At 40.2% G+C, this 26,812-nt stretch overlaps 1 protein-coding gene across 8 annotated transcripts in view; it reads left to right on the forward strand.

The window, feature by feature from the left end:
* Window positions 1-26,812, forward strand: part of PDE4D (phosphodiesterase 4D) — a 1,107,352-nt gene that overhangs the window by 710,113 nt on the left and 370,427 nt on the right. Inside the window, exon 1 of one of the 8 annotated variants that reach the window (XM_054031508.1) lies at window positions 17,970-17,993. The exons of the other annotated variants lie outside the window; for them this stretch is intronic. The gene's annotated coding sequence lies outside the window, so the exon portion shown is untranslated. Of the gene's footprint in view, window positions 1-17,969; window positions 17,994-26,812 lie in introns of those variants that run through there. 8 annotated transcript variants of the gene reach the window in all.

A 26,812-nucleotide genomic window follows, 5' to 3' on the forward strand; every position in this document is an offset into this window, starting at 1 on the left:
CCTCAGAGATTAAGGAGAACAATTTTTCTCTCTCCTCTTCGTAACAATCTTTTACGTACTTGAAAACCGTTAAGTGAAATTTCTGGCAAAACTAAAGGGTTTCCAAACCATATTCTGTCTCCCCAAGATGAGGTTAGGGACCCACCCTTTATGGGGTGGGGAGAGGAATGGGAAGGAAATTGTGAGATGGACATCTTCCTTCTCCCTCTGTCTCCACCAGCTCCTTTTCTGTGAACTCTGAGGACCCCAATCTGGTACAGAGTGAGTTGGCACCCAAACAGCTGTCTTCCCCTGGTTTGTGAGTTGCTCTGGGACCAGAGTGGGAGATAGGCACCTGGATGTCTAAAAGGTGGCAGCAGTGAGTATGCTCAGAGGCGGAAGCATCAATATCTAGAGAACTTCTACTGCAAATACTTAGGCACCAAGTGAGTTTAGGGATCTACGGGATTCATCTGGAGTTTTGTACATCTCAGCAAAACCTAAACTGGGACTTAGATGCCTAAAACAGGAACTCAGGTGCCTAACTTCTTTTGTGCATCCCAGGCTAAGAGCCTAGCTTTAAAATGATATTTTTTGAATCTCTTGGCCTAAAGCTTTTTCTAAATACCAGTGTAAGTCATAAAGCAATAGTACGACTTGCCACATGTTATCATACAATGTTCAATATTTCTGTTTCACATAATGTGGACAGCACTTTCTTCACACGTATAAATTATTTTGAAGTGTTAAGAAATGGTCACACAATGTAATAGTCACTATTGCAAATAACATATGTTCCAATTTGTACATACTCATGATTGTAAATACAGTGTAGTTTTAGCCATGTTGCTCACAGATTGTATAAGGCACTTGAGAAATGTGTGAGAAATTCAAAATAGTGTGTAACACCTCTGCTAAATGTTTCGATAATGGATCTACTCTTTTCTCTCCCACATAGCCTTTTCTTACCTGTTTTCCTCCGCACCTCATTTCCGAATTGAGAGAGAATTTGCTGTTTCATGTCATGTTAAGACAGTTTACATGTTATGCAGTACCAAGGGAAGATAACAGAATGATACTGATATGAGTTTACTTGAATTAAAACAGGCAAGAAAAACTCTAATAAACATTGTTTCAATATATTTCAGCTCATATTACGGTTTACAGATTTGTTTTTTATTACATAAAGTGATTGGTTGGTATAAATAAACCAAGACATCTTGCTCACTAGAATCCAATGTCTGAATGCATAACAACAATAGCTAGAGCCCAGTGACGTTCCTTTTTATTTTTTATAAATTTTCATTTTATTGTTAGCGAATTTCTCATCTGTTCTTTCCATGCCCTTCCCAGGGAGTGGGAGGCCCCGGGGGGTGGAGGGTGGCACAGCAAGCCCACCCCGCGTTCATCCTGTAGCAACTGTTCCTGGCCCACATGATTATAGAAGGTGGGTTGGGCCAAACCTGAGCAGCACTGCAACTCCGTGTGCTAGGTTGCCAGGCCCAACCCTGCAGGACAGGAGCTGCCACTGTGGGGAGTTTTTAATTTCAAATTGTTTTAATCATTGTTTTTCATTTTATTTCATGTTATTTCACATTTGCAAAAAACACAGGACTCTAACAATAGCCACCTTATATTTTATATCAAATAAATAATATATGTAATATATTCAGTGATGACATTCGTTAGTGGTCTATCTGATATGGTTTATTTTAATATGTACAGACTAATGATGTTAATCACTAAGCAATAAATTAATATGATGTATTATGCACTACTATTAATATGCATCCTAGGAGACCATAACTGATTTTTCTGTCATAAAATGAACAGTATAACTATGATACATGGGGGATGGCAGAAAAATGGTCATCACATCACTAATGGAGGTTGCCATTAAAATCTTAGTATTTGCAGTTTGCAAGTAATTAACATTACTGAATATGATACCATAAATACTGTGGTAATGTAGCTAAGGGAACATATTTTAACCACTACCACAGTAGCATTTTGCTGACTCATTAAGTAAAACCATGTATATTTTCATTCTATATAAATACCAATACATGTTTACAGAAGGCTTCTTAATATTGGTAAATGGAACTAAGTCTCATAACACAACACAATACTGATTCAGCACATAGATTTCTTATAGAAAGCAGATGGTGAGATATATGTGTACAAGAGTAGGGTAGTGCCTTCTGAATTACATCTGCTTGATCTGGGATGCAATATTGTGATTTACTTCCCCCCTCCCCTTCTTTTTTATGATGTCTAATAATATTTCATTGTGCTGTGTAGGAGGCACTGTATTCTCTTTATCAAATTCTGCTAAAGTAACTATATGATGGCCTGCCTGATCCTGCACAGTTACTGCCTACGGAAAACTATTTCAAGTGACTGATGGCTTAGCTAATCAGAGCTGCCTTCTTTCAGTGGTTATGAGAAAATTTCAGGTTATTTTGCAGATCAAAATTGAGCAGTTTTGGCTAAGGTCTCTCTCTCCAAGAGTGCAAGGTGGGATCTGGCAGGGACAAGTTTGACTCTTGTTGGGTTGTGTTTAACCCAATGATACTCACTTGTCTACACAAAAAATTAGTTTTGCAGCAAGCTGGGATGTGAATCTGTGCCGGACTAACCTGCTGTGGACTAACTCTGTGTGGACCCTGCTGAAGAACATTAGCAGCTTGTTAATGAACTTTGATCTTGTACCATTTAAAAGAGGACTAGATCAAAGCACATCAACAAACTGTTACTGCGTGTGAGAAGGGTCTCTTAACCTACTTGTGTAATCTTTTGTTAAGGCAAGGGCACCTGATGTTGACTATATGACCAACTACCATCCAGTACCCAGTCTTCCATTTTTGGTTAAGATTATACAAAAGGTTGTGGGCAAAACAATTTTGAGTACCTAGATGCTTCAGATCTCCTTGACCCTTGTATGGGTCTGGTCTATACTACCCGCCTGAATCGGCGGGTAGAAATCGACCTCTCGGGGATCGATTTATCGCGTCCCATCGGGACGCGACAATCGATCCCCGAATCGGCGCTCTAACTCCACCAGCGGAGGTGGTAGTAAGCGCCGCCGACAAAAAGCAGCAGAAGTCGATTTTGCCGCCGTCCTCACAACGGGGTAAGTCGGCTGCAATACGTCGAATTCAGCTACGCTATTCGCGTAGCTGAATTTGCGTATCTTAAATCGACTCCCCGCTGTAGTGTAGATGTACCCTTAGAAACTGCATTGGTGGGGTTGATAGATGATCTGCTCCTGGTAATGGATGAAGATTGAGTGTCCATCCTGATATTGTTAAATCGATCAATTGCATTTGATACTGTTGGTCATAAAGTTTTGTTGGCTCAACTGTGGGCTGCAGCTGGAGTGGTGGCGTGCATTTGTGCAGCTCTGTTTCTTCCTTGCTATGTGTTTCAAAGGAGTTTTATTAGATAATTGCTTCTCTCTTAAGCAGGGTTCCATCTGTTTCCCCTCTTGTCCATCAGGTATAGGGCCCTACCAAATTCACAGCCATGAAAAATGCATCACGGACCATGAAATCTGGTCTTTTGTGTGCTTCTAACCTATACTATACAGATTTGATGCGGGAGACCAGCGTTTCTCAAATTGAGGGTCCTGACCCAAAAAGGAGTTGCAGGGAAGGTGGCAGTCATTTTAGGGGGGTCACAGTATTGCCACCCTTACTTCTCTGCTGCCTTCAGAGTTGGGCGGCTGGAGAGTGGCGACTGCTGACTGAAGACCCAACACTGCAGGCAGCAGCGCACAAGTAAAGGTGGCAATACCATACCATGCCATCCTTACTTCTGCACTGCTGGGATCCTGGCCAGCTGCCCAGCTCTGAAGGCAGCACCACTACCAGCAGCAGCAGCAGCGCAGAAGTAAGGGTACCAGTACCACAACCCCCACTACAATAACCTTGCAACCCTCTCCCCCCCAACTCCTTTTTGGGTCAGGATCCTTACAATTACAACACTGTGAAATTTCAGATTTAAAGAGCTGAAATCATGAAATTTACGATTTTTAAAATCCTATGACCATGGAATTGACCAAAATGGACCATGAATTTGGTAGGGCCCTAATCATGTATATGGTGCTGTTTAGGTAGTTCATATAGAGGAGGGACTCTAACGTTTCATGTATCTTGCATATCCAGTCTAGCCAGTGCTGCTGAATACCTGGCCCAGTGTCTGGGTAAGATTGGAGCACAGAGGAGGTTCTTTCTAATAAAACGAAGATGATGCTGATAGGTTTGGGGAAGCAACAGATAAATGTGGCAAGGATTATCGCAGCCTCTCTTATTAGGGGCATGTGCCTACCATTTGTTACTATAGCTCACAATCTAGGGTTATTGTTGGATTCCCCCAGCTGCTGTTAAACAATTACATAGCGCCAGTGTTGAGGAAAACTTTTTTTCTCTTTGTCTAGCTAGGAGATTGTGGCCATTTCTTTTGGATGTAGACCTTGTGACTCAAATTCCTGCTTTCATCACTTGAAGATTTGATTGTGGTAGGGTTGTCTAAATGAGGCTATGCATTAAGGTCAAGTCAGTAACTTAAAATGGTAATGTATGCAGCAGCCTACGCATAATTATTATCACTTATTTGTATTACAGTTGCATCCAGAAGCTGAAAATGAGATTAAGGCCCCATTGTGTTAGGCACTGTAGACATAGCAAGACATAGTCCTTGACCCAACGAGTTTACAATCTAAATGAACAAGACAAAACAAATGTTATTATCCCTATTTTACTGAAAGGGAACTGGGGCAAAGATATACGTGACCTAATTACTATTACTCGGAGAATCTGGGTCAAAGAAGGGAATTGAACCCATATCTCTAGTGGCTGAATCCACTGCTTTAACCACAAATTCATCCTTTCTCTCTTATTAGGTGATGACAGTGCTCTGTGATCTTCAGTCACTGTCTGTTGGTATAAGGTGTTAGTTTTGAGTGGTAAAGCTCTAAATGATCTAGGACAGGTGCTACTATCTTTCTTCCTTTACCATAGTGCCACAGCCACACTCAGTCTGGAGTCCCCATGGTATAATAAAGAGGGACTTTCCAGTTGGACATCTTCTGTGACAGACCCGAAACCTTAGAATCTATACACCTCCTGGGTCTGAAATAGACTGAATGACTTATCCCTTTATCCAGAACTTTTTTTTTTTATGGGTGGGTAGGGTAAGGGTTGATGTTTCCAAGAGAAAGGGGTTTTCTTTGGATTTGATTTTGTTATTTTAGTTTGAGAGGGGTTTTTTTGGTGGTTGTTGAGGACATGAGGAGAAGTGGATGGTTTTACTTTTGTAACCCTTCTGCCCATCTAAGTTGGCAGCAACAAGGACCGGGTTCTGTATCTAGGGGTTCCGTTTCAATACATTAATGGTGCTATCATAAATGGAACAGAAATCACTCTGCCTCTGTCTGGACATAATTCCTAAACGTTTAAGTGATGTTACTGTAGACAGCTACTATAGTAATAGCTTGGTAATGTGTCCACACCTGTATTTCAACTGATTAATGCTGCCTTTCATCGTGTTATGTGAAATTTTCTAATTGTATTTCACACCACAGAATGACTTATTTAATAAAAGTATATGTGAATTTCTGTATAAAGTTAATTGCAAAATGTGCTGAATGTTTTCAGAAAAATATTTCCACTGATACTCTAACACCTTGCATTTAGTCTAGCAAACCAATTTTAACTTGTAGTTCCAGTACTGTACAGCAGCGAACAGAGTTCGCTGCTATTATATCCTATTTTATTGTTTGACTTAAAGTGAATATATGTTATGGTTTCTCATTTATTCTAATTTTGTGCTATGTATTCCTTCTCCCTTTCTGATCTGTTAATTTTTAAATGCATGTGAATATTTTCTGTCTAATCAGTGAGCAACAGCCAGTAGGCTGTCAGTTTTCCCCTTTGTAAGCACTCTGTCTTCTGCCAGTTCTGTGTAGAACAAGTCCTGTTCTGTGTAAGAGCTCAGTAAACAATTTAATGCAGTGAATTGACCAGATTGCCTAGAAAATGTCACTTATTTAAAAATACTTTTCGTGCACAACATGATTTTCAGAATAAAATATTGTTTTGGGGAGTTTTATGAAAATTGTATTAGACCTTCATTGAACATTCAATTCCATACAATAGATTTACACATCATTATTGTCTGTTCCAACAACCCCGTCTGGCTCTTACTCATCTAAAATATATATAAAAAAAAACCCCCACACATTCCAAGTCTTATGTAATTCTTCTTATGCTCTGTTTTCTGTAATAAATTTTGGTAGGTGGTTTCTACAGCAGTTTGAAATAATTTGTGCAGTATGTACGTTGGCATCCAATGTCTCAACATTTTTCATCATTGAGTACCGGTAATTGTTTCTTGTATGGTCTGTCTGGTACTTGGAAGCTCATGTATTTCCATTGTTGTTTTGAGACATGTATCACAATACTACCCACTACTGTGTATCAGAATTTCCTACTAAATTATTTAAAGCTGTTCCAGTTGCTTCCTAAATTAATATATTCTTACAAATTTAATACTCTACATTGCCATTAAGAAACACAGTCTTCCAACAGGTATTAAACTTTATGTATATATAAGTTAAATAATTAACATAGGGTTCTTGTTTCTTTTCAAGAATCTGTTTGTGTGACATTTGCAGGAATAGATCAGTGAGAAACCTGCCTGTATTTTATGCTGCATATAGAAAAGTCTGGCTATTTTGGGGGCTTACAGACTTCTGCATGGATTTTGGCAGCCTAGATAATAGAGTATATATGGTTTGCTAGTCCTATTCAAGATGTGACAGTGTCCCAGAAATGTAATGCCTTTCAAGTCTTATTTCTTGAATAATCTGTAGCTTTGAACAAAGCATTACATTACCATTAAAGACGGTGGCCTTAACTCCTAGTGGATTCATGGATATGTTCTGAAGGGCTACGAGTTAATTACTGGGTTTGGTTCACAATGTATATTTGTACAACAAATGGTTCAAGGGAGCTATAACTCTGAAGTTTTCCTGACATGATGTCCTGGGAGATGTGCTGCCATCCTGGAGCCTGTGTTTGAAACATTACGAAAAGGTGTTGAGGCTCATCCATCTTCTCATCACTACCCCATGCTGCTCATCCATGTGGACGCTAATGATGTTGCCAGGTCTGACACTGAGCAGATCAACAGTGATTACAAGGCTCTGAGAGATAGGGTGAAGGGGTCAGAGGCACAGATTGTCCATGTTCTTGTCCATGTGGTTGATGGAAAGTGCCCAGGCAGGGACATGCATATCCTAGAGATGAATGCATGGCTTTGCAGATGGTATTAATGGGAGGTCTTCAGCTTCCTCAATCATGGAATGCTGTTCCAGGATGAAAATGTGCTGGGAAGAAAATGGGCCCACCTGACCAAGAAGAAGAGCATCTTCATGCATTCACCAACCTAGTGAGGAGGGCTTTAAATGAGGTTAAAAGGGGGTAGGTAACAAAATCCCACAGGTAATTATAAAAACAGCAACCTTAACAGAGGATTAGATGTTGGGAGGGGGAGATATGGAAAATTACAATAGGGTCATAGGAGCAACAAAAAAGAAATAAGTGAGGGAATCTGTTCAACATCTTAAGTGTCTTCTTACACAAATGCAAGGAGAATGGGGAATAAACAAGAAGAACTGGAAGTTTGAGTACTTACACTAAATTATGACTTAACTGGCATCATGGAGACTTGGTGGGATAAATTTCATGACTGGAGTATTGGTATAGAGGGGAACAGATTGTTCAGGAAGGATAGGCAGTGTAAAAAGGGATAAGGTATTGTGTAAAGTAAAGGAGATGTCCTATCTCCTAGAACTGGAAGGGACCTCGAAAGGTCATCGAGTCCAGCCCCCTGCCTTCACTAGCAGGACCAAGTACTGATTTTGCCCTAGATCCCTAAGTGGCCCCCTCAAGGATTGAGCTCACAACCCTGGGTTTAGCAGGCCAATGCTCAAACCACTGAGCTATCCCTCCCCCCGGTGTTGTACACTTCTTCTGAGAACCAGAAAAAGGTGAGAGGCAAACCAGTTGAGAGTCTCTGGGTAACAATAAAAGGGGTCAGAAATAGGAGTGACATCATAGTAGGGGGTCTACTATAGACCACCAAATCAGGAAGAGGAGGTGGATGAGGCATTTCTACAATAAACAACAAAAATATCCAAAACACAAGGCCTGATAGCAATCCGGAACCTTAATTACCCAGACTGTTGGAAAAGTAATACGGCAAAACACAAAATTTCCAATAAGTCCTTAGAATATATTAAGGACAACATTTTTTTCCAGAAAGTGGATGAAATAATCATGGGGACAGCCATTTTAGACTTGATTCTGACCAATAGGGAGGAATTGGTAGCAAATCTGAAAGTGGAAGGCAATTTGGGTGAAATACACCATGAAATGATAAATTTCACAATACTAAGGAAAGGAAGGAGTGACAGCAGCAGAATAAGGACAATGGACTTCAAAAAAAGCAGACTTTAACAAACTCTGAGAACTGGTAGTTAAGAGCCCATGAGACGAAAATCGAAGGGATAAAGGAGTTCAGGAAAGCTGGCAGTCTGTCAAGGAAACAGTATTAAAGGCACCACTACAAACTATTCTGATGTGAAGGAAAGATAAAAAAAAAATAGCAAGAGGTCAATATGGCTCCATTAGGAGCTCTTTAATAACCTGAAAATCATAAAGGAATCCTACAAAAAGTAAAAACATGGACAGATTGCTAAGGAGGAGTACAGAAGGATAGCACAAGCATGTAGGAACAAAATCAGAATGGCTAAGGCACAAAATGAGTTACACCTAGTAAGGATATAAAAGGCAATCTGAAGAGCTTCTTTAAATATATTAGGAGCAAGAGAAAGATGAAGCTCCTCTACTTAGTGGAGAAGGAGAGCTAATAATGGATGATGTCAAGAAAACTGAGATGTTTTATGTCTAGGGCTCTGTGCCTGTCACGGAGGTCATGGAAGTCACGGATTCTGTGATTTTCCGCAACCTCCGTGACTTCTGTAGGGGCCTGTGTGGCTGATCCCAGGGCTGCCCAAGCAACTGGCTCCAGGGACAGCTGGTCAGGTGGCCCCTGGGACAGCCACACGAGCCACTGCTGGAGTGGCATGGGGGACAGCCACACCAGCTGCTGCTCCAGCAGCCCCGGTAGTGGTCCTTGGCTGGCTAGAGCAGCCCCTGCTCCGGCAGCTGCGGCCACTGCTCTGGCGGCGCTGGGCAACAGATCCTGGCCAGCCAGAGCAGCTGCAGTCTACTGGCCTGGGTAGCTGGTGCCACTGGCCCTGGGCGCCCTTTCCCAGCAGCCCCCCCTCAGATGCCCCCCCAGCAGTGGCCCCAATGCCACCCCCCCAGATTTAATCACAGGTGTTTTTAATATAAGTCATGGACAGATCACAGGCCAAGAATTTTTGTTTATTGCCCCTGACCTGTCCATTACTTTTACTAAAAATACCTGCGACTAAATTTTAGCCTTATGTATGCCTATTTTGCTTCAGTTTTCACTAAAAAGCTCAATTGTGAACAGATACTCAACACAATAACAACAAGAGGGAAGGAATGCAGCCAAAATAGGGAAAGAACGGGTAAAATAATATTTATATAAGTTAAATATATTCAAGTTGGGATGCCCGGATGACATTCATTCTAGGGTACTTAAAGAACAAGCTGAAGTTACCTTGGAACTGTTAGCAATTATCTTCAAGAACAGAAGAGGCCCAGAAGACTGGAGAAGGGCAAATGTTGTATCTATCTTTAAAAAGAGGAACAAAGAGCACTCAAGCTGACTGGTCTATAATTTCCTAACTTCAGTACCTGGAAATATACAGCAACAATGTAGTAAATTAATTTGTAAACACGTGAAGAATAATAGGGTTATAAGGAATAGCCAGGATGCATTTGTCAAGAACAAATCATTACAAATCTATCTAATATCCTTCTTTGAAGTGGCCTAGTGGATGTGGGGGAAGCAAAAGACATGATACATCTTGATTTTAGTAAGGACGTTCTCATAAGCAAACTAGGGAAATGTGGTCTAGATGAAATTACTATATGGCACAACTGGTTGAAAAAAGGAATGGTTTGCTGTCAAACTGTGAGGAGGAATCTAGTGTGGTTCCACAAGGGTCAGTCCTGAGTCTGACACTTCAATATTTTCATTAGTGACTTAGATAATGGAGTGGAGAGTATACTTATAAAGTTCGTAGCGACAGCAAGCTGGAAGGCGTTACAAGCACTTTGGAGGACAGCATTAGAATTCAAAATGACCTTGATAAAACAGAAAATGGTCTGAAATCAACAAGATGAAATTCAGTAAAGACAAGCGCAAAATACTACACTTAGGAAGGAAAAGTCAACTGCACAACTACAAAATAGGAAATAACTGGCTAGGTGGTAGAACTGCTGAAAAGGATCTGGGGGTTATAGTGGATAACAAACTCAATATGAATTAACAATATGTTACAGCTGTGAAAAGGAGTTATATCATTCTGGGGTGTATTGATAGGACTGTCATATGTAAGACATGAGAGGTAACTGTCTTGCTCTGCTTGGCAGTGCTGATGCCTCAGCTGGAGTACTGTGTCCAATCTGGGTGCTACACTTTATCAGAAGCGTGGACAAATTGGAGAGAGGCCAGAGGAGAGCAACAAAAACCTGATCTATGAGGAGAAATTTTAAAATAACTGGGCAAATTTAGTATTGAGAAAAGATGACTGAAGGGTGACCTGATAACAGTCTTCAGATATATTAAGGGCTGCTATAAAAGGACAATAATCAATTGTTCTCCATGTCCACTGAAGATAGGACAAGAAGTAATGAGCTTAATCTGCAGCAAGGGAGCTTTAGGTTAGATATTAGGAAAACCTTTCTCACTGTAAGGGCAATTAAGCTCTGGAACAGGCTTCCAAAAGAGGATGTGGAATCCCCATCACTGGAGGTTTTAAAAAACAGGTTGAACAAACAATTGTCAGGGATGATTGCGGTTTACTTGGTCCTACTACAGTGCAGGGGGCTGGACTTGATGACTTCTTGAAGTCCCTTCCAGCCCTACATTTCTATTATTCTAACTCCAACAGCCAAAATCTTTGTGGAAAACAGTAGATTTAAAAATATATATATAATGGCTGCTCTGAGGTTTTAAAAATGTCTTTAGGGTGAAAAATCCATATTTTGAACTCTAGTCATCTTGATCCCAGACAATGGATACTTAATTTTAATTGATACACTTACCCAGCCTGGATCATTTGAAATTATGTTCATAGTCAGTTGTGAGTGCCACAGACATCCAATTGATTTGTTTGCAAAAAGTGAGGATGAATCACCTTTTCCCTGTGCCTCTTCCTTTTGAATAATAGAAACTGGAGAGAGAAAAAGCCTGTTAGACCCATTAGTTCTTACCCTGGGAATGAGTTCAAGCATTGTACATTTTAGGGCTGTGTTCTTTTTAAATATCTAAGCAGGCTTTCATTACTTGTCTCTGGGACTTCACCATCATAAATAATTTTTCTTCATCTTTAGCCTGTGACTCCTAGTTGTATCCCTTGGACGACCAGCAACAATTTTTTTCTATCCTTGGTGTTTACACTCTCCAAATACCATGCTCCTTTATTATTTAGACAAGCTAATATGTATTTATTTCTTTAAATCTTTCCTTGTAAGGCTAGCTCCTTAATCATTTTTTGTCTGTGCCAAATTCCGTTTCTTTCTCTGTGCTATCACAGACAGAAGATATAAACTTCTCTCCCAACCAGTGTAGGTAGGAAAAATACAAAGCCCTTCTGAGTCACTTTCCCCATAGAATGAAATGTGTCATGTTTACCCAGTCTAGCTGTTTGTTTCCCAGCAGGTGAGGACAGCTCCCAGTTTTGCTATGTTCTCTTCTTTTGGTAAACATTTCCCCCAAGCCTTCCTTTTTGCTGGGATTAGAAAGTATAGCATGGAGGGCTTCATAGTACTGAGTTGTTGGTCGGGGTGGAGGTTATGTTTCTTTCTTTCCTCATCAGAGCACTGTGTGATGGATGTGAGTGGTGCTACGCTGTGAGCAAGATGTGTGAGTGTGGGGGGGGGAATTTAAAATGCAGAGGATGGATGATTAACTTTTTTAATCATTTGATAAACAGTAAATAACAAGCAAAAGAAAATGAGGCTATAGTTAGCTCCCATAAGCACAAATATCATATTTTTGCTGTTGATAATCCTTGTTGCCAGTGCAGGGATTGGTAATTTAATTATTTTAATCGGTATTGGCCGGAGCTGATTTGGGTTTTTTTGTGTGTGACACTAAATTTTTCTCTATAGGGTCCTTTCATACTGTCCTTTGGCAGCCACTCACCCTCACCCAACACACACACACACACACACACACACACACACACATACACACTTTATGTTAAATCCACGAGAAACCACCCGCTAGAGACCAAAGATGGCCATTTTGGATGCCAGCAAGCAATTCATTATAGGTTGTAGCTTCTTCCCATACCACAGCTAAGTATTTTCCAGCCAAAACCTTCCAAAAGCACATATATGTTTTCCTCCTGGCTTTCCCATTCTTTTCAGAGTTTCTCTTTTAAGCCACTTCAAACTTCTCCCACAGCTTGACAGGGCACTATAATTACCCTACAAATAGTATGACCCTACTGATCTGATGCTAATAGTGCTCCTTATTTCCAGTGTTCTGACTCTTCATTGCAAAATGGACTGGGAGGGCTAAAAAGCATCTGAAAATAAGGAAAGGACAGACCAGCTACATCTATTAGAAGTCTCTACTACACAACAAGAGGAAAGGAAAGAGGAACTTTGCTTCAATAGGACTGTGGAGTCAGCAGTAGAAGAGAATTGTCCAAGGCAGAAGGGAATGAGGCAGGGGAACTGTCTAGCTAGGAACAGTGGGAGAAGAGGAATGAGTTGCTGAACAGTGTGCCCAATGATCAAATGAGATGGGAACCAAGTGGCAATTAATTATATGGAGGAGGAAATAGGAAAAGGAAAGTAGGTAGAAAGCATGTGCAAGAGGAAGGGAAAGGAACATAACAGGTGGGAGGTGGTTATGAAATGAAAAGCTAAAGTAGGCAGTGATTAACTTTTTTTTCAACATGGAAAAAACAGTTATGGCATGAAAGACAAAAGATAAACTAAACATGTTCCTAATATTATTTTTCCATTTAACACATTTCAATATCTTCCAGGAGGGTGTAATGCCATTCCAAATAGGCATGGGAGGTGTCCAAAACACCACCTTTCTTGGGTCTGTCCCACACCATGAAAAGTTTGATAATCACTAAGAAAAGGCAGCTTCCACCCCCAGCATTCTACAGATTTCCCTCCAGCCCCTGGCGGAAAGCTGGGTGTTCTGCAACAGCATGTATACATTATTGACTGATTCTACCAATAGTGATGGGGTTCTCACATTATAAATGTGTAGGGGTCCTAAACCTAAGGGATGCAATATTACCAGAATCAATAACTTTTTCTTAAAATTATTTTAGATATCAATTAAGACATTTGTATGTAAAATTTAGTATGCTTTATGTAGATGCATAGGAGAGCACAGGGTTCTTTACTTCTTCTTTACATCCTCCCTATAAGGACTAGAGACAACCACAATTCCTAATCCTGCCTAGCACTCCTGAGATAGTAAACCCTCCTTTAAGAGGATGGGGCTCTATTTGCCCTCCAAACAGCCCGCAGAGCTGATAGAATAGATAGATGCACACTGCACTATCATAAAAGCTTGGGATCATATGCACTCTTGCTACCTGTCTAGGAAAGAGAATGCCTCCTAAAACACAGTCCCTTCCATAGGATGGTGTGGCTTTGCTAGGGTTGCCATTTTTTTTTTAAATGTCTTGCCGATTAATGTGCTGGAGGGGTGGGGATTGCCACTTGGGACACCTTAGAGCATTGCGTAATTCACACCCCCATATTCCAGACTGTCGCACTATGTTAGGGTAAGATAAGAAAAATGATAAAATAACTAGCTATAGTTGGCACTAGGACCCTTTTTGATGGTGGTGGTTGTGGCCAATGGCTGTTTTTTGATGGTGTGGGAGGTTGGCTACTGGGACTGTTTTCTGCATCTAGAGAAGGCTGCGCTAGGCTCTGTACCATCCCCAGCGTGGGCCTGTATGTAAATCACGTAATCCAGACCCCAGGGTGCATAGACCAAGCAGCGATCTGAAGTGCATGTAGTGGTTTTTAAAACTGTCACAATTATTTCCAAACTTGCTATTTTTAAATGGAGGTTGTAAAATAAGGCAAAAGAGGATCCATGCATGTTTAATGGTTATGACTGACACTTTGGCAGCTATGACAGCTAATTAGAATGCTTCCTTCATTTCCAGAGTTGTAAAACTGTTTTACAACATGAAATGGGAGTTTGTTTCAACACAGAAAATAATTCTAACTAGAAACATGTCTAGTCTGTAGTGTGTGCAGATACAGTTCTTGGTTTGGGGATACTGATATTTGTGTAACGCTTACAGACCCCAGTCATTGGCGGGTGGGATCAAATCTGGGATCTCTGGCGCTTAGTGCATGAGCCTCTACCACATGAGCTAAAAGCCAACTGGCTGTTAGCGAGACTCATTTTATCTCTCTCTCTAAGTGGTCTCGGTGTCACTAGATAGGACAGAACACCACACCCAGGAGGTATGTGGGTTACATACTTAAAATATCAGAGGAAGTATGTCCTGAGCTTCCAAGACTTTCCAGTTGAAATCCCGGTTGAGCCCCCACTTGTAATGCCAACAGACCCTAGTTGTCAGTAGGTGGGATCAAACCTGGGACCTCTGGTGCTTAGTGCATAAGCTTCTACCACATGAGCTAAAAGCCAGCTGGCTATTAGCTAAAGCTGTGGAGGAGACTCATTTTATCTCTCTCTCTAAGTGGTCTTGGTGCCACTAGATGGGACAGAACAGCACACCCAGGAGGTGTGTGGACTACATTTGCATACTTTATGCAGCTGTCCCTCTTCCCTCAAGCACATGAATATCAAGAAGATGTAGTTGGGGAGCCATTAGAGTTGCGTGTAGAAGGCAACATTGAGGCCTGCTGTGGAGGTGAGATGATGATGTGGTAATCCTAGAACTGGAATGATAGGATGGGGGCAAATCAAGGAAAGGAGAAGAAAGAAATAATGCATTTACTATGCTTTTCTAACCATTTTTTTCTTGCTGTTAAATTGTATAAATATTACTAACATATATATTGCAGTAAAATTTAGAGGTTGAGGCCCCATTGTGCTAGGAGAAGGGCTCTCAAACTTTTGGATGCTAGGATGCCCATCTTGCAAGACCAGCACTCCTGTTTAGCAATATGGGAAGCATAGGGTGATTGTGACTCCTGACACCTGTTTGTGATCCTCCTAGGGTTGAAAACCCTAGTACTGGAAACTGTACAAACAGTCCAGATCCCAAAGGTCTTACAAGTGGGGCTGTACTATATACAGTATTTATCAGACGTTGATATTCTTTGAAGACTTGGCTGGTTAAAAGACAAGCATGTGCTAGCAATGTTTCATATCAAACAGGCAATGGTTTCTTAGGACAGAGAGATAATTGGGGATTATTTTGCGTAGAGGTAGTTGTCAGTATAAAATCCTCTGGCTTTTATGCCCTGGGAGGATCCCTTTTCTAAAAGCTGCTTTTGCAGCTTCTTTATTGCTGGAGTAGCTGAGGGGAAGAGGAGGCACATAATGCTATTTTGGGATAGTGTACAGGGATGTGTGTCTCATTATGATCCTTGGGCTTTGGGGAAGGTTTTAAAGCTTTTTACACTGCTTTGCAGAGCTGGCTGCACTCTGCACCAATTAAAGCTGTATTTGTACTGTAGGTATAATGCCTTAAAACAAAGGGAAAGCTTGAAAAATAAGACTTCAAAACATTGGTTAGCCTTGTTGCTAACTGCTAGTCTTATTCCTGAATATTTCATTCTGTACCTTCATCATAGATATTTTCCTTTAATCTCCTTATTCCTGTCATCTGTAAGGACTACAGAATAACATCCCTGAAAGTGAAAAAGGTGTCTTAAAAATCTCTTTTGAAAAAGAGTGGAAATATAATTCAATCTACAAATTTAAAGTGTGAAAGTGTTGGGTAATCAGCTTTTCCCAATTATAAATATCCTTCGTTTGCTGAAATCTTTAATATTTGAGTCTTCAGCCACCATTAAGTACCTCTTTAGTCTGTGTCTAGATGTGCAGAAAACTGTGACTAATACATTCCCCATTTTTTCTAAAAGTGCTGCTAATACAGGGGACTAAATTAAGAATTGTAGTGTCTGAATTATATCTAGTAAAAAGCTCTCTATCAAAATTTGTGTTATATTTAATGAACTTTCCATTTTGAAATCATTAACATAAAATGATTAAGAAGCTCTCATACAAAGAAAGTGAAGTATAATACTTTATTAAAAAGTGAGCATTGAAGAGCATTATGTAGTATTTGTAAAAATATTGTTACATGCATGGTTGCAAAACATACAAGTCTTTATTGCTCCTTGAAGGGACAAGTATGGGGATTTCACAGTAATACAGAATACACGTTCACCCGGAATGAAACAATTGTAGAAACAGGTGTGGCTGGAGGACTGAATCTTCTGCTCCTCACCTTTTAAAGTTCGTCAGGGCCATGGGGGTGGGGTGGGTTGCTTTTTGGTATGGGTTTTTGTTTGTTTATTTGTTTTTGCTGTCCGGTTCAATTTACAGTGTGTGGTAGAATTTATTAACATTTTCCACTAAAATTTTGGTAGCAATTGGATTACTGGTGTTATGAATCCCATGAGCAGGTGTCTGGCTGTGGTATCAACAGATAGAGTATGAATCCAGATACTAGTAGAAAACAGGTGGAGAACATTGGCTAGGAAGAAAATAAAGAATGACAATCTTTGTGATGTGGGAGAGCTGCTTAAAGATAGGCCAGCTAGATGGAGGGGAGAGAATTGGTTCTTGTTACAATGGCTGCTACTGTGGGCCAGCAGCCATTTAATATATCCTTTTATTCTGCCTTGTAATTCTGATGGGATTCTTCAGACTCATTTCTGAACTGAGAATTCAACCTATCCACAAATGGCATTTTCAAGTCGATGTTGTTGGAAATGCCATGCCTATATTTGAAACTCAGAGGCACTGCTAGAGAGGTTTTTACTCTACAATGGTGGTGTGTGCTGTTAAATAGTGGATGCGTTTTAGAGGAGGTATAATGTTTATAGTACCTGTGTTAAATATGGTCTATGTATGTTTATTACTGCTGAGCAAGTAGTAGACAGAATTTTACACACACACACACACTCTCTCTCACTCACACACACACACACACAAGTTTAAACTAATAGAGATATAACTACCTCTGCAATTCTTTTTTTGCTTTCTGTGAAGATTGGTACACTCAAGCTTTACTTGCATAAATACTCAGAAAAATCTAACTTTCAGATCAACCGTTTGAATATTTGCCAATAGTTTATTTCAAATAGTATACTTCAGTGCAATAGTTAATATCCTAAATGTATTGGTTAGTAACACTAATCATCCAATCAGGAAAAAGAAACAGTATCATATGACATATGAAACTAACAAATTTAGTTGAAATGTTTAATATCTGGTATTTATGATGACCTGTTAATGAAGTATTTATATAAGGAAGAAGAATCTTGATGAAATTTGTATATAATTTTAATAATAAAAAAGGTGATACAAGTGCTGAATTCACTTATCAATTACCACAATGATATAAAAAAAGCAGGTCTCATAACTTGATAAAAAAAATCTGCCCTGTTATCACCTTATATCTTCCGAAAAGAGTCGTGTGTGTTTCCAATACTGTATAAAACAGAAATACGTTTTTCATATTTTAATAATCTTTTTTTTTTACTATTTTTCTTTCTAGGTAAGTACTTTCTGTATTCTTCATTAAGCTGAAAGAAAATGTACCATGCCTATGTACCTGCCTGAAGTGTAACAAATCGGGTAAAAACAAGGTAATGAAAATGAATAATGCTATTACCTGATTGGGTAAGGATTGCAAATAGTTTTAAAGTACCCCTATAGTGTATTTCTGAAGAGTTCTGCTGTTACAGGGAGATTGTTTTATTTGTCTGGTATTTGTGAAAGGAGATAGAAGATTACAGCTAGTGTTCATGAAATATTCATTTGCACCTGCTGGCTACCCAGATGAACAGCAGATGTCACTGAGTTCTCTCCATTGTACTAGCATCACAATTAATCACGGAAAGGAAGCTTTGTTTTTCACTCTGAAAGTTTGGAATAGAATTGATACACAGGAGACTGTGTGATTGAGGGAATAGGGCACTGAATTGGGAGGACTCAGAAAACCTAGAATCTATTTCTGGCTCTTTCACCCAGAGAAAGTCATTTCACCTCTTTGTGCCTCAGTTTCTTTATCTAAAAGAAAAAGATAATGATACTTTGGCTGGTTGAAATCTTCTGGCAAAACATTTTTCAATGAAAAATTAGATTTGGACTAAGCTATTCATCCCCCTTCCTCCCCCCCCCCCCCGAAAGCATGCTTTTTGCTGAAAATTTTGTTTCAGAAATGGAGCCATGGTGCCTCATGGGAATTGTAGTTTCGTTACCTTGTGCCCCCGTCCTCTATAAGCCAAGTTCCCCACCCTGACTACAACTACCATGATATGCCACACCTAGGGATTCCCATAATGCTCAGCAAGAATGGAGATTATGGTACGCCATAGGAGGTTTAGTCCAGCCAGGGTGGCCAGCACATAGAGGAGTAGAGGGATACCTTAACTTTAGAAAAGCTTTTGATACAGTCTCCCACAGTATTCTTGCCAGCAAGTTAAGGAAGTATGGATTGGATGAATGGACTATAAGGTGGCTAGAAAGCTGGCTAGATCGTCGGGCTCAGCAGATAGCAATCAATGGTTCGATGGCTAGTTGGCAGTTGGTATCAAGTGGAGTGCCCCAGGGGTTGGTCCTTGGGCCAGTTTTGCTCAACATAGTATCATCATAGAATCATAGAAGATTAGAGTTGGAAGTGACCTCAGGAGGTCATCTAGTCCAACCCCCTGCTCAAAGCAGGACCAACACCAACTAAATCATCCCAGACAGGGCTTTGTCAAGCCGGGTCTTAAAAACCTCTAAGGATGGAGATTCCACCACCTCTCTAGGTAACACATTCCAGTGCTTCACTACCCTCCTAATATCCAACCTAGACCTCCCCCACTGAAACTTGAGACCATTGCTCCTTGTTCTGTCATCTGCCACCACTGAACAGCCGAGCTCCATCCTTTTTGGAACCCCCATTTCAGGTAGTTGAAGGCTGCTATCAAATCCCCCCTCACTCTTCTCTTCTGCAGACTAAACAAGCCCAGTTCCCTCAGCCTCTCCTCGTAAGTCATGTGCCCCAGCCCTCTGATCACTTTTGTTGCCAATTTGTCTCTCCAATTTGTCCACATCCTTTCTGAAGTGGGGGGCCCAAAACTGGATGCAATACTTCAGATGTGGCCTCACTAGTGCCAAATAGAGGGGGAATAATCACATCCCTCTATCTATTGGCAATGCTCCTACTAATGCAGCCCAATATGCTGTTAGCCATCTTGGCAACAAAGGCACACTGCTGACTCATATCCAGCTTCTCATCCACTGTAATCCCCAGGTCCTTTTCTGCAGAACTGCCGCTCAGCCAGTCGGTCCCCAGCCTGTAGTGGTGTATGGGATTCTTCCTTCCTAAGTGCAGGACTCTGCACTTGTCCTTGTTGAACCTCATCAGATTTCTTTTGGCCCAATCCTCCAATTTGTCTAGGTCACTCTGGACCCTATCCCTACCCTCCAGCATATCTACCTCTCCCCCCAGCTTAGTGTCATCTGCGAACTTGCTAAGGGTGCAATCCATCCCATCATCCAGATCATTAATAAAGATGTTGAACAGGGAAGAATTGGTAGGGGAAGTAGAAGTGGGTGGCAGTAATGCTGAACGAGAGAGAATTCAGAGAAAGGCAATGAAAATGATTAACGGCATGGAAAAACTTTCATATGAAGAGAGATTAAAAAGATTGTGATTGTTTACCTTGGAAAGGAGATGAATAATAGGAGGCATGATAAAAGTACATAAAATGGAGGTGTAAAGGAGGGACATAGGAACTTCAGTTCTCCCTCTCTAATAACAGAAGAACAAGGGGACATTTTCATAGTAATGTGGAAAAGTATATATATTTTTCATTTTAATAAACTGTTTCGTCATTTTAAAAAACAAACAAACAAAAATTTCAGGCCAAAAGGAGGAATTTCTTAAGATGTTAAGAACCAGTGAAAACAGGAAGTTATGATAGAAGCTTTTTTAAACCTTAACTAAACTTCCACTACTCTTTCTGTCTATAATATAGGTAAGATTAATTGAGCCATGCATCAAAAGAGTTTTTCTGCCAATTAATAAAACTCCAGGTGCATGAAAGAAATATAATATTGGCTGAAAATAATATAGGATGAAAATGTCAAATTCTGAACATTTACATTTGGTAAATGAAGACCATGGTTTCAGAACATAAGAGTTGTCAATATCAACAGTGCAAATCAGAGTAAGTAAGGAGAAAAGATTTGTTCTGTGGTGTATTGTACTATATAATCCACAGAGGGCAGTGCAGTGTTAATCAGTCTTCCAGCGATGTTTCTGCAGCTAATCCAGTGATGAGAAAGAGAGCTCATAAAAAATGTCATTGTAAATTGTTACATAGTTTATCCAAAGTAATTCCTATTGCTATAATCTACTCTTTGTATAATGAAACATGTACAGGTGACGTAGCCAAGTAACTGGCTGGCTCACTAATTTAAAAGCTCTCTCTCTAATTGCAGAATGGCAAATACTGCAATAAGCAGCATCATTTTATAATTATGTTGATACAATAAAGGGAAATGAGATGACTGTATCTTTTTCTTCCTGTAAACTGAAAAAAATAAACTGCATTTCATATGTATCCTTGAAGGGAGGGAAGTGGTTCCTTACTTTTCTTCAGTTTGTTGTGGTGAAAGGTTCTGCTGCTTTATTTCTTCTTCCCCCCATCTTCCCTTACCACCCTCCATTTATTTTTCTTTTAGGGTGTAATATATGGCAGAAGTTAGGTGTGAGAGATAGGCCTATCATTTGCATTGTTCATACTGATCCTTTTATACGGAATGCTGCCTGACTGCTAGTAATACCTGATCTGAGCCTTACGAAGCCTCCTAATCAGTAGGATCTATGTGAGATTAGAAGGGATCTTTGTGATCACTTGTGGACAATCTTCAGAATGGAAAGCAATTTCCCATTGTTGCTTCTTGGAAAGACGATTGCTGAATCCCCTTTGGACATAATGATAGTGACCTCCTTTGTAAAGCACTTTGAGAGCTACTGATAAAAAGCTCTATATAAGAGCTAGGTATTTCATAGAAATCTAGGGTTGAAAGGAACCTTGGGAGGTCATCAAATCCAGCCCTCTGTGCTGAGGCAGGAATAAGTAAACCCAGACCATCCCTGACAAGTGCTTGTCCAATCTCTTCTTAAAAACCTCCAGTGATGGGATTCCACAACTTTCCTTGTAAGTCTATTCCAGAGCTTAATTGCCTTTATAGCTAGAAAGGTTTTCCTGTTATCTAACCTAAATCTCCTTTGCTTCAGATTAATTAGACTTTAGACTTGTCCTACCTTCAGTGGATATGGAAAAGCATTGGTCACTGTCCTCTTCATAATAGCCCCAATATACTTAAAAACTGTTATCTGTTTATTGTCACTCAGTCTTTTTTTATCAAAGCTAAACATGTCCATATTACACTTCTGCCCTGATATAACGCTGTCCTCAGGAGCCAAAAAATCTTACCACGTTATAGGTGAAACCGCGTTATATCGAACTTGCTTTGATCCACCGGAGTGCGCAGCCCCGCCCCCCGGAACACTGTTTTACTGCGTTATATCTGATTTCGTGTTATATCTGGTCGCGTTATATCAGGGTAGAGGTGTATTATTATTAAGTATTATGAGGCAAGGGATTGAATTTTGTGGCATGGGGATGACTTTCTCATGTCACCAAGAGGGATAAATGAGGAAAAGGCCAAATTTATAAATATGGCCCCCAGTTTGCACATGCAGAAATCACTCACACTCTCAGTTTTGAGAATTATTTGTGTGCAAATGTTAGTATTTACATGGGTAGAATCATCATTTGCACATATAAGTGACAAAGCTGAAAAATGGCCCAGAATAAACTGTTTACAAGTGTAGACACAATTGAGATCCCTTTGGAAATGCATCCCTGTTTTGGAGAGGGTTTTTTTTTTTTTTTTTTTTAACAGTCTTTCTTTTAATATTGACGTTTTACCTGAAATGACTAGCTAGCTTTTAAGTTCCATTCTTTTAATAGCATTGATTTGTTTGTTCTACTGCTGTTTTTCTAAACTGTACCTTGCAAAGCTAATTTAATGTATACAACTCTTGTTCTTTCTGTAAAAAGGAAGAATAAAGGCAAATCATGTATTTAGCAGCAGGATCTTATTGACCTAAAAACTTGTATATTTTATTTAAAACAAAATATAACTTTTGTTGTCTAGGCACCCAACAAGTTTTTATTGGAATGTGGAGGCAAGTTGTTCTGCATGTCTGTATTTTGGAATAGGTGTTTCACTGCTGTGCAGAGCTGGAAACCAAACACTGAAAGAGATTATTCACCAGATGAAAGGAAGAATAGGTCTCCTAAAAAGCTGTCATAAGAGTTAAATTTCTATATCTGTGGGAGATGGAACTGGCATAAGTTCTGGTATTGTTATACAGTGTGTGATAACAGCAGATGGCAGCAGGAAAGGAAACATACCTGTGTTTTTACACTGTAGCTGAGATAGATTTTAAAGCCCCAATTCAAATCTCAAATACATAAGTAGATATCATCACATGTTTATGTTAGCTCACCTGATTAGCAAAAGTTGTGGTCCTGTACTGTATATTTAATATCTGTACCATACCTTAATACCATTCAGTTTATTCAGAAAGTCCCCCTGCAATAAGCAACACTCTATGGAGAGGGCCAGTTTAGAGGGATAACTTGAGCTTGGTTCTCTTGCAGACAGGAAACACCAATGCGCTGGAGGGGAATTTTGGAAACCGCCACTTGTTAAAATTCTGAAACTAATGTGAAAGGAGTAATCCTTTTCTAAATACAGCTAAATAATTTCTACCAGATGGGTCAGGGAGTACAGGAGCTGCTCTTTCCTCAAACCATAAGACCACCAAAGTCATAATCATAGCTATAGTTACCCTCTGCACAGTCCTGCAATGCATGACTATGGCTGCTGGTTACTGCAATGGATATCTACGTTAAGAGGGTTCTGTGAGCCTTAGTTCTTAGGATTAATATTTGTAAAGTGCTTAGAAGTTGTTTTATTAAGTTTATAAAAGTGAAAAATGTTATAATTTATGATTTCTCTTGAGACTTCTAGTTCTTCCACTTTCTGGTAGGACCAGAAAAAAATTATGAGACCAGCCTTTTTTATATTAAGTTCCCACTCTTTTACAGAACCAGAAAGTACTTGATAATGAAAAAAAAAAAGTGCATGAAAAAACCCTCCTTTTTGAACTTGTCTATGTTCCTTTAAAATTATAGTTGTCTTTTATATTTTCTCCAGATTGCTTTTTATAATTGAAGAGCTCAAAATTGCATGAAAGTGCACTCTTGCATGGGCTTATTAAACATCAGAATTACCTCCAGTTTTTACAAGCAACCTCTGCATACTTAGTATATAGAATATCCCAGGTTCCATATTTACCTTGCTTGCAGTGGCATTGAATTGTGAATCCATATGTAATTTATTGGCTCTAGAGAGACCAACAGAAAGGCATACAAACTTTGGTAGTCTAAAAGGCAATTTGAAGAGCAAATAGCCAAGGACATGAAAACAAATAATAAGAAATTCTTTAAATATATTAGAATGAGGAAACCTGTAAAAGGATCTATGGACCTGCTGGATTACTGGGCAATTAAGGAATCAATTAGGACCTGAAGACAATGGGAGGCTGTCCAATGACACTAATGGACACTGGATTGGGAGATTAAAAAGAATAAGTACATTAAGCTCATGCAAGGTGCTGGGCACTTTTACTTGCTCTGGTTAAACTCTTAACCTGATGCTTAATAATAAGTAAGTGAGAAGTCCTATTAATGGGAGCTTAAAGTTAAACATATTTCTAATTATTTTGTGGGATCAAGCCTAGAGTGCTCAGTACCTTGTAGCCTCCTGCCCTATATGAGTTCTCTGCATCAGATTTCTCACAGAAGACCCTTATCCAAGCTCTACCTTTTTCAAGGAATAAAGGGAAGGTTATGTGAGAGAATGAAGTGTCAAAAGAGAAGTTGCTGGGCAAAGTAACTACTTGTCAAGATTTGGATGTTCTGAAAGCATTTAAGAATGAAGAGGCCAAGCTTCTAACAACAGCAATCTAATTAATATCAGCTTATCAGCTAGGTAGTATACCAGAGTGCATTAAAAAAAAAAATGTTCTACTGGGAATTGCAGACCAGGAAAACTGGTTGAAACAATAATTAGGGAATTGTGAAACACCTAGATGAATGTGGTATAATAATAGAAATACATAGCTCTTATATAGTATTGTTATACTTTGATCTGCAAGTTTTTTTCTACAGGAGAGAATGATAATCCCCATTTTTACAGATGGGTGAACTCAGGAAGAGAAATGTGAAGCAGCTTAACCAAGGTCACAAAGCAAGTTAAAGGTAGATTCAAGAATAAATACATTTCGCCTGACACCCAAACTAGTGCCCTATCAAACCAGCACAACTTCTGCAAAGAAAAATCACGCTGCTTCTGATCTTCTAGAATTCTTTGGGCATATAAAAAAAGAAAGTGACTAAAGGTGAACTGGATTAGTTAAATAATAATAAATTATTTGGACTTTCAAAAGACCTTTGACAAAGTCACTTACAAGATCTGTAAGTTATAGAGAAAGTCTTGTCATGGATTAGAAACTTGCAAAGATGTAGAACACAAAGAATAGGAGTAAACATTCAACTTTCACCATGGCAAAATGTTAACAAAGGGGTCGTTCTAAGGCTCTGTACTAAAACTCTTATTGATCAATGTATTAATGATTTAGAGAAGTGAACAATGAGAAGATAAGAATGGCCATCCTGGGTCAGACCAAAGATCCATCTAGCCCAGTATACTGTCTTCTGACAGTGGCCAATGCCAGGTGCCTCAAAGGGAATGAACAGAACAGGTAATGATCAAGTGATCCATCCCTTGTCACCCATTCCCAGCTTCTGGCAAACTGAGGCTAGGGACACCATTCCTGTCCATCCTGGCTAATAGCCATTGATGGACCTATCCTCCATGAACTTAGCCAGTTCTTTTTTGAATCCTGTTATAGTTTTGGCCACAACATCCTCTGGCAAAGAGTTCCACAGACTGACTGTGCGTTGTGTGAAAAAATACATCCTTTTGTTTGTTTTAAACTTGCTGCCTATTAATTTCATTTGGTGACCCCCTAAATTTGTGTTCTGAGAAGGAGTAAATAACACTTCCTTATTTACTTTCTCCACACCAGTCATGATTTTATAGACCTCTATCATATCCCTCCTGAGTTGTCTCTTTTCCAAACTGAAAAGTCCCAGTCTTATTAATCTCTCCTCATACGGCAGCGTTTCCATACCCCTAATAATTTTTGTTGCCCTTTTCTGAACCTTTTCCAATTCCAATATATTTTTTTGAGATGGGGTGACCACATCTGCATACCGTATTCAAGATGTGGGTGTACCATGGATTTATTTAGAGGCAATATGATATTTTCTGTCTTATTATCCATCCCTTTCTTAATGATTTCCAACATTCTGTTTGCTTTTATGAGGTGGCAAAAGATTGGTTTAAAAGAGTTTTTGAGTATGTCAGTGTGGATCTCACTGTAGCGACATATGCAGGTCATGTGCCTCAGGGTGCTTGCTTACCCTGACCAAGCAGTAACCACCAGATTGGAACTGAAGAAGTCATCATCAGCCAGTGCTCTTACAAGCAAACACCCTACTCCAGGATCTGGCAAGAAGAAGGCAAAAAGAACACCAGCAATGCCCACACTGATGCCTTCAACCAGACTGTAATGGGGTGGGACTCACCTCCGTGGCCCCTCCTGCTGGCCATCCTGAGAATTAGCCCTCATTTCACTGGAGTGCCCACTTCTAATGGTGTCTCACCCATCTCACTCTCGCCTCCACCTCCAGGACCCACATCACTCCCCAGACCATGGCGTCCTCTTCTGGGGACCGGCCATCTTTAGTCCTGCCACTTGCCTCAGTGGCCTACTAGAGTCCAAGGTCCAGCCCCTCTCCTCAGGGTCAAACTTCAGTCTGGATACTGGCCACTCTCCTCATTGGCAAATGGGGTGCAAGGATGGGGGACCCAGGCCCACCGCTACTCTGGGTCCCCCCCCCTCCCCGGGACCCTATAGCCGGCAGTCACCTACTGCTCTCCTCCAACCTGTTGCCTGTTTTCCCTGGGCTACTTTCCTCATAGCCCTAGCACCCTCTCAGCCCTTGTAGTAAGGCCCCAGCCTGGCAGTGGTCAGCCAGCAGCTCATCCCCACACTCTGCTGCCCCTGCCCAGCACTGCTCTATCTATGGCACTTCTTCCGGCAGCCAATCCTCTTCCTTTGCCTTCCAGGGAGAGACTCCTTCCTGCTCTGCTGAGCAGCCCTTTATATATGCCCTCGCCGGCCCTGATTGGCTGTTCCAGCAAGCTTTCCCTCTATTGGTGGGCTGAATAAATCCTTTCCTAATTAGTGGGTTCTGCGTGG

Source organism: Malaclemys terrapin, chromosome 6 (assembly GCF_027887155.1).
Source record: "Malaclemys terrapin pileata isolate rMalTer1 chromosome 6, rMalTer1.hap1, whole genome shotgun sequence".
NCBI lineage: Eukaryota > Metazoa > Chordata > Testudines > Emydidae > Malaclemys > Malaclemys terrapin.